The sequence below is a fragment of the Myotis davidii genome, unplaced genomic scaffold, assembly GCF_000327345.1.
Source record: "Myotis davidii unplaced genomic scaffold, ASM32734v1 scaffold2027, whole genome shotgun sequence".
In the NCBI taxonomy this organism is placed as follows: Eukaryota; Metazoa; Chordata; class Mammalia; order Chiroptera; family Vespertilionidae; genus Myotis; species Myotis davidii.
The window spans coordinates 475,548-484,491 of NW_006297890.1; positions in this window are offsets into that span (position 1 = coordinate 475,548).

Genomic DNA, 8,944 nt, shown 5'->3' on the forward strand with positions numbered 1-8,944 from the left:
GGCCACTGAGTGTTTGGGGAAACAAAGGAACTTGGAGGCTGACAAGATCAAAGACAGTGCCTGCCCCCTTCCCTCCTCACACCAGTCCCGCACTCCTCCGTCTGTAAACCATTTGCCACCTGTCTGCAAGGAGGTAAGTACAAACATCCAGCGTATTTAAATACTTTTGGAGCAGATCTAACAGTACATGATTCTAGGCACATGTACAAGGCAAGCACGCAACAGCAGGCATGGGTTCACACCGAGGAGGGCTCAGGCGTAGTCCCAGCCACGTTGGACACCGGTGAAAGTTGGTCGACAGGAGTGTTATTTTATTAATGGTTAATTCTGCTCCTGCACCCCTATCCCCATTCCAATTAAGTACAAAATACACATCTCAAGATTTGATGCCAAACCGTAAAGGCTGGAGACAAGCCGCCTCGCCATCCAGCAGTAAATACTAAGGGAAAGATTTAATGTAAACGGCGGCATATGGCAGTCTGATGATTTCTCATAAACTACATGGACTAATTTAGAAAGGAAAAAAAACGGCGTAGAAGCCTTCGAGGAAGTAATAACCCAGAGGTAAAAAATATTGATTAGGGAAAAATATTATCTTAATCAAAATATGTCTTTTAGCTGGAAGTTGTTTGGGCTCCAGAAAAAGGCAACCAAGTATGTTTCTAAGATGCACATTTTTTCCTGTGGTTTTTGTTGAACAATGAGCAAGGCCATCACTCTTTCTGAAGCCTTTGCTCCATAAATCAAAGCGAAGGCTTTACTAATCCCGTAGGAAACCGTATTTACAACTCTGATGAAGGGTAAGCAATGTTAATTGTTTTTAAATACCTTACTCTATACCTGTGACTTTTGGTACTTCTTGAAGATAGATCCTGATAAATTTTATAGGACTTGCCACATACTATGTTTTCTTCTAATGAGAGCATTTTACTTCTGATCTTTTTCATTTCTGTCTTCAGAGGCAAATGATTCAAAATCACTTGTTCCTGTTAGCCTTTGCTGGTGCTCCAGCAACTTATTTTTTACTATCTTTCCAGATTTAAGCTTAATCTTTTAAACATTACAATCAAATAATGTTTAAATATGCCTCATGTATTTTTTAGGGATTTTTTAAAATCAAAATTTAAACTGAATTTAAAGTAGGTAAGGGTTACTTCAAGTCCTAGCACCCTTCCAGTTTTTCCTTTATCTTATCCTGTGTGGCTGTCCTCAACATTTTGTAGACCAAAATACCTCGTTTTCATTTGCCATTTGGACTGCATGAAGAATATTATTCGTAGGAGAAACTGCCATGGGAACACGTGACACCATTTTGCATCCTATTCAGGGAGAAGCAGAAACAGTGCTAAGTGGTGTGCGAAGAGGGATGGGGGGAAAGCAAAATCAGAACATACTTTCTCACTACTCACTCCGTGTCTAGTACACAAAGTAAGAAGTTGATAAATTATCCAATAAATGTAGTCATTATAGCCGAGAAAATGCAGGTGTAATTGATGAACAGTGACCCAAATCCTTCAGGGATCCAAGTCCCTCAGAACCCCACCCCGATGCATGTGTGAACACTGGCTGTCCCCAAGGTCCCCTTCCCTGACCTGTGTATGCATTCCCTCACTCTGATTCTGAACATATTTTCAAAACCTTTCTGTTTGAGGAAAGCTACATTCTTTAGTTTTGCGTGCAAAGTAAAGAAAAATAAAACTGGATTGTTTTGAATCAAATCTTTTTTTTTCCCCTCATCCAAATATGCAGTGAGCACCCCCTGTCGGCTGCCCAGCAGCAGCAAGTCATAAACATGCTGCCTTGTCGGTTGCCATGGCCAGGACACAAAGAGCAGCAAACCAAAGGGCCATGGCCATTTGCATGCCTGTATCACCAGTGGGGGAGGGGAAATCAATATTTGCTTGATAGAAAAGGAAAGCACGGATAGGGAAGGAAGTTTATTCTCAAGCTTTTAATAGGGTATCTTAACACTAGGAAGGGAAACATCTCTCTTTCTCTTTCTTTTTTTAAACTTAAAGCTATATTCACTTTCAGTGTTAGATGCATTTCTGAAAAGAATAGTAGGGAAACAAACCTAACACATACATTTGTTTGGCTAAGGCCACATCTGACATTTTAAGTTGTACTTTTCCTCTATTTTATGCAAGTCAAGGGCTAAGAAATCTATTGTAAATTCTAGGTCCCCCCCCCTTCCATGTTTTCATTTTTATTCTCCTTCCATATTTTCAAGTAAGATGGGCATTGAATGGGAGAAATGGTTAGGAGAATAATGCATAAGCACATACATATGCTTTCATTCTGATGTCTTAAGGATTGAGTCAGTAGAAATAGATTTCCTTTCTATTTATCATAAATATGCTTCCAGCCCCTTCAAGTCCACCTGCTAAAATCTGGTTTTACTCATCTACAGAGAAAGATAGATTTTACTTTAAAATTCTGTTTTAAAAGTACAATAATGGATTACTTTTAAGACAATAAATACTTTATTAATCCTGCCAGTAGAGGAATAAGATGAATTTTTCTCCAAGAAACCTCTTCTGTTAGAAAGTTTAAATATTCATTTTTTTATTCTCAATGATATCTTCCCCTAATTATAAATTTTGAATATATGATCAGTGAGCGGCATGGCAAGAACACTAGACTAAAAATTAAAAGACTTGTGTTCTAATCCTGCCTTTGCCAGTGTCTATCCCTATAACCATGCAGGCCATTTAATCTCCCTAAGTTTCAATTTCCTCATTTGAGATATGGAAGTCATTAATTTGACCATTAATTCAAGATACATTAGATGACAATTACTAGAGGCATTAGCTCTCCTTGCCATGTGGGAGAGAGACTTAAAATAATCACAGTGAGCTTGTACTGAGCTTCTGTTATGTCCCAGTCACTGTGAATGTCAGTGATTGACTCACAGGAACTCAGAGAAGCTCAGCTCTGGAGTCAGACTTGGTCCCAATCCCATATCTGCCATTTTTTCATCCAGGGAAACTAGTTAATATTTCTGAAACTCCATTTCCTTATATACTAATAGAAACATTGGATTGTTTGCCCAAAGTCACATGGATGGAAAATGACAGGAACAGATTTGGAATGCAATCATGCACTGGAGGAGCATGATTTAGAGTGAATTGCCACAAGCAGAACATTGTAATGCTGTTCAACTTCCTTCTTTTATTTTTCACTAGAGGCCCGGTGCATGAAATTCGTGCACTGGGGGTAAGGGGTGTCCCTCATCCCAGCTTGCACCCTCTCCAATCTGGGACCCCTCGAGGGTATTCTGACATCCGGGGATCGGGCCTAAACCTGCATTCGGATATCCCCCTCACAATCTGAGACTGCTGGCTCCCAACCACTCACCTGCCTGCCTGCCTGATTTCCCCTAACCGCTTCTGCCTGCCAGCCTGATCACCCCTTAATCACTCCCCTGCCAGCCTGATTGACCCTAACTGCTCCCCTGCCAGCCCAACTGCCCCCAACTACCCTCCCCTGCTGGCCTGGTCACCCCCAACTGCCCTCCCCTGCAGGCCTGGTCACCCCCAACTGCCCTCCTCTGCTGGCCATCTTGTGGTGGCCATCTTTTGACCACATGGGGGCAGCCATCTTGTACCCACATGGGGGTGGCCATCTTGTGTGAGTGTGTGATGGTCAATTTGCATATCAACTCTTTATTATATAGGATTCTATTCCTTGAATGGCCCTAAATGTCATGCTAAAGGGCTGAGACATTACCTTGTAGTTAAAGGTAAAATAGTATGAGGAGGGAAAAATTATCATGATTAACTCACCAGAATCTTGAGAAAATTTAAGAAGCACCTATATATGAACAAAATACATTTGTGTAAAGCATTATGATTCCATTTGTAGGTGATCATGTAAGGAAAAGACCCACACACTATTTCTTACTCTGATATTGCAGAATTGGGTTCTAATATGATATCCCACAAGGATAAAGTAAGACTACTTCCCTACAGTTCAGAGATATTAGAGGAGGAAACTTTCTAGGTGTCAGGCATACTGGAAAAAAATATACAGGAGAAAAAATTAAAAATTGGAAACTGAGTCAGTGGCCAGAGGTAAACCTTTCCTGTCTCCAGTCATCGCTTCCTTTGGCCTGGATTCTAAGAAATGCTTGAAAACTGTCTACATTGGTGTAGAAAACTGAGCTCTGTCAAGGGAGGCAGCCAGTCCTTCTCACCTGAAAATTCTCTCTCCAGTGACAGCCTTGGAGCACTGTAATGTGATGAAGTTGCAGCGATATACGTGAAGAGCATGAATAAGGATAATTTTGTTGCCTTAAAGAGAGGCACCCATTTTACTGTTGCTATAAAGCAAATAAAAATCAACAATGGCACGTAAGTTCAATATCTAGTCCTTGACAATCAGGAACATGTTCCAACTAGTGTGACATCTAACTAGTTAATTTATTGCCAAAATATAACGGGATTATGTTCAACTTTGGTTATAATTCCTAGTGCATGCAGTGCCTGATTTCATTATTTCATTTGGGGCACAGTGAGTATAGCTTTTCTAAATCCGGGTCATGGGTTCATAAAAGGCTTATGATCTATCCAGATGCTTTGTCTGAGTCTACAGAATGAAAAGAAAGTAGAAAAGCTATTGTTTGGGGAAATGCTTTGCCTGTTCTTAATACCTGATAAGTTCAGGTATTAACTTCCTCTGTAACACAGTCGCCCAATTAGAATGCTCTACTTAAAATGTGTGTCTTTTGAATGTCACATAATCTTTTCAAAAACCGTAGGTCTCCCATTTCTGGAAAATTCCTCTCCCTCGTGGATTAGGAAGGTGGTTCTCTCCCTTAATAGCGACAGCCTCCTCCTCCAGGACAGATCTGTTTGCCTCCACTTGACCCTGGGGACCGGGCTTGGCTTTAATTCCCTGAAACCTACAGATACACTCTCCATCCTGGGAGAGGCACTTAGCTCCAAATGTATTTCCTTAGAAAGGTTTACTGAGAAGAAGAGGAGAGGGAGGAAAAGAGCACAACTCACCACAAAGCCAGGCACTTAAGCAGTTTCTTTCAAGCACCACTTAATGGCGTGGAGCCGACCGGCACCTGTCAAGATTCTGACATCGGACGCAGCTACTCGGTGGCTTCTTAGTCAAGGGCTGCCCACGGGTGAGCGCTGGGGCCTCGGGGCTCTGGGATTTCGTCAATTATTGAAGGAGTTTGGGGAGAAAGAGAGGAAATAGGAAGGACAAGCTGTTTCTACGAAGACGAGAGAATTGATACAGCCCTGGAGTGGAAATTTTCCTGGGAGAGGCCATCCCACTGGCAAGGCTGTGATTAGGCGCCAGGCACTTCCATCAGAATTTATCAATAAAGGTCAGGGGCCTGATCTATCCGAGGCTCTTTGGTGCATCGTTTACTCTGGGTTTCTTCAAGTGCAGTTAATGCCAAATTTTACTCCTCAGGAAATATTATAGGAAAACGCCTTCATTGAGCGACACAGGTTGAATGTTATGGCTAAACTACAATGACGTTTGTGACAATGCAGGGTAGTTTTTTACTAAAAATAATTTAAAAAAATTTTACAGGTTGATAGAATGGAAGAAGCCTTGGGAAGCCACCCAGGCCAACCCCCATTCTATCACCTACATTCCTGCACCCACCCACTCCCCCACACTGTGAGGGTAGGGAATCTTGTATTAGTCATATTTGTATTATATTATCAGTGCCTGGCACTGGGCTTAATTAACATTGGTTAACAGTTAAGTACTTTTACGTAGAACTGTCTCTTAGTTTGGGGGTCCATGTGTCTACCCTTACTACATACTAATTGTTAAATGAATGAATATCGTCTGTGTAAATGAGTAATAGTAGCCTTGCCTTTGAACAATCATTAAAGAAAATGACATAGCAATAATATATTGATAATATTTCTGAGTGAATAGGGGTCTTAGACACATTTCATCAATGAAAGAATCCAGTAAAGGGCTCAGAACAAATTTAGGGGAGCTCTAGGACAAACTGCTGCCCCATATAATTCTTTGAGTAAGCTGAATAAAAATTCTCCCAGACACCTTCTTGCATTAAACCATGAGAGAAAGTATTTAAGCACACTTTACTCTCACAATATTAACTACATATCAACCAGACTTAGTGTACAGTGAGTCCTCACTGTTTATAGGTTGTGAAACTTTAAGCGAAATAACTTAAAAACAATTTTACCATAGGCTAATTGATGTAATCAAGAATTAAGTTTCTAAGACATATCCTCAATATTATGACAAAATGATGTTGAATGAAACGATGTTATTCAAAGACCTGCTAAATTATAAATGCCAATATCTTACACATGGAGTGAAGAAGAGCTGCCTGACAACATTAAGTGGGGGTTGTGTCAAGTGAATAGCCAACAACCTTTACCCTTCAAGAATTCACACCCTGTTACAATAGGAGAGGACTTTTTGGTTGAAATACCTGTTATCTACAAGGTAGCACAGATCTTGCATGGCCAGTGGATCTGGGAGTCACTCTGGCATGATTTCTAAGAGTTTCGACTAGGCTAGTCCAATTCATGGAATGCAGGACGAGCAAACACAGTAAAGAGCCATTATTATAGAATGAAATGACTCTGGGTTTATAGATGCATTAAAAGCATTGATCCTCCAGTCATTTTGCAGCTATGCGGCACTTGGAGCATAGTATATAACTGTTAGCAGTGAGTCCTTTCCCAGGTATGAAATTACACTGAAATTACACCAGGTCTACAAAGATTATCAATATTAAAGTCTATTTTCTTCAATCCTGAGGTTTAGCATACAAGAAGCATCTCAGATAACATTTACAAATTGTGGGCCAAAGTGCAAACTTAGCAACATTTTAGATCATTAGAAAAAGAAAAACCTATAATTCATTTCAGTTTGTTCGTGGAAGAGGAAAGATTTCCAAGTATTATAAGATGAGAACTCAAAGAAGGTAGAAATTCAATCTCTGAGAATAAACTGTAGCTTATTTAGGAAGGGTTGTAATGCAAAAAGTCATGCCTAAGTCTTAGTTGTCCAGTGCTTTATTCCTTTCTACCAACAAGCAGGAAACTTCTCTTTCAGCCACATGACAACTAAGTGTCTATATATCACTTTGAACTCAAATGAGAACACTGCCGAGGCCATTGCATATGGGTTTTTGGCTGGCTGCCTGGTTGGCCTCAGGACTTTCTTGAAAACTCTTTCCTTCATCGTCATCCCACCTCCAGGTCAACCAGGAATGGGAACCCAACGCTAGTACTCTACTGACCTGGTCCCTGAACCAGATAATAGTATCTTTGAAGGGCTCAGTATTGTAGTTTCTCCTGAACTTGAAATTGCCTTTCAAAATGGCTCCTGGTCTGATATCCAGCTAATCTGTGATTGCTTATCTGAAATCCAGCAAAGAAGGCATGGTAAAAGCAGTTGCTGGCTGAAATTCAGCGGCTATCAGAAGGGTGGCAAAATCCTGCAGGCCAGTGAGGGAACATACCAAGGAGAGATGGCCAATAGTATACTCATCCAAAGAGGAGGGCGTCCATCCAGTCCTGTCTCTATTCTCAGATACCTTTCCTTAATCTCCTTGAGATGGGAATGAAGACCATTACCCTGGTTATTAAAGCAAAGGGCAGGGAAGATATGACATAAAGATAGCTTGGAGGAGAAAGCCAATTTGTGTGTGTGTGTGTGTGTGTGTGTGTGTTTGTGTGCACACATATCAGTTAAATGAATTAAACCTTTTTAAAAAATTTTGTTTACTTTTTAAAATTGACTTTATTGGGGTGGCATTGGTTCTCAAAACCATAGAGGTTTCAAGTGTACAACTCAATAAAACATCATGTGCCCATTGCCCCCACACTGACAGCTGTCAGAGAGGAGGGGGTTGAAGGACTGGATGAAAGAGATGAAGGGATTAGCCAAAAATCGTATATATAACACATAGACACAGACAACATTGTGGTGATAGCCAGAGAGAAAGGGGGTGAGCAAAGGGGGTGGGAATGGAGATGAATAAAAAGGGCTTTTTTATTTTAAACTGTAAACATCAGAAAACTAATTTGAACTTGTTTCAACAACAGCAAAAATTCCTGGGATATCTTATAGAATCAGGGAATAGTTTTCCCTCTCTCAGTCTTAATTCCAAAAATCCCAGAGGAGGAATGAAGATCAACAAACTGTATCCAGTAAGTGGAAGGACTTCATAGGTACCATGTGGGTGGTGGCCGGAAGCATGGGGCAGTAGGAAGACATATCCTAGGAAAGGGTGCTAGACAAACGCCACAACATATCATAAATATTAAAAACAGGTTTTTCAACAGCATTAGGCCTTCTCCACTGCAGCAAACACACCTCGGATGGAAAAAACCTTGGTCAGCCTTGGCAGAGAGCGGTCCGCCGTCCACATCAACTGATGGTAGGGCATGGTTTTCTTCTCCATGGCAATCTTATCTGAAAGACCTTCCCACTCACCGGCACCACTGACAGGCACTGAAGCACAATGAAGAGAAGGGGTTGGGGGGAGCAGTGTCTCTAGAATGAGATGGAGTACGAGCTGGCTTGTGAAAACAGCAAGGCCAGAAAAATCCCATTTTGGAGTAGAATCTGCAAGAATCAGAGTGGGAGAAAGGCGTGAAAGGAAGAGCATTCCAGATGGGCTTGGAAGGAGGTTGGCAGGAGAACAGAGGGGTTCCTCCAAAACTTTCCAGGCATTTATATATCAAAGAAGAAATTGGTTTTATACCAACTAGAGATGTCAGGCTTTAGTTCTTGCACAGCTACATAAGTTTGGTGAGGACTGGGCAGCTATATTTCCCCACGAGCTGTCAAACCAGTTAGAAACATCACGTGGCAACCTAACAAGGATGACCTAAAGATTCAGGTCTGGCTTTTAGTACATGTCATCCTATGCATTCATTTTGTGAACTTCCTTCTTTCTTATAGTCTTTTTTTTTTTTTT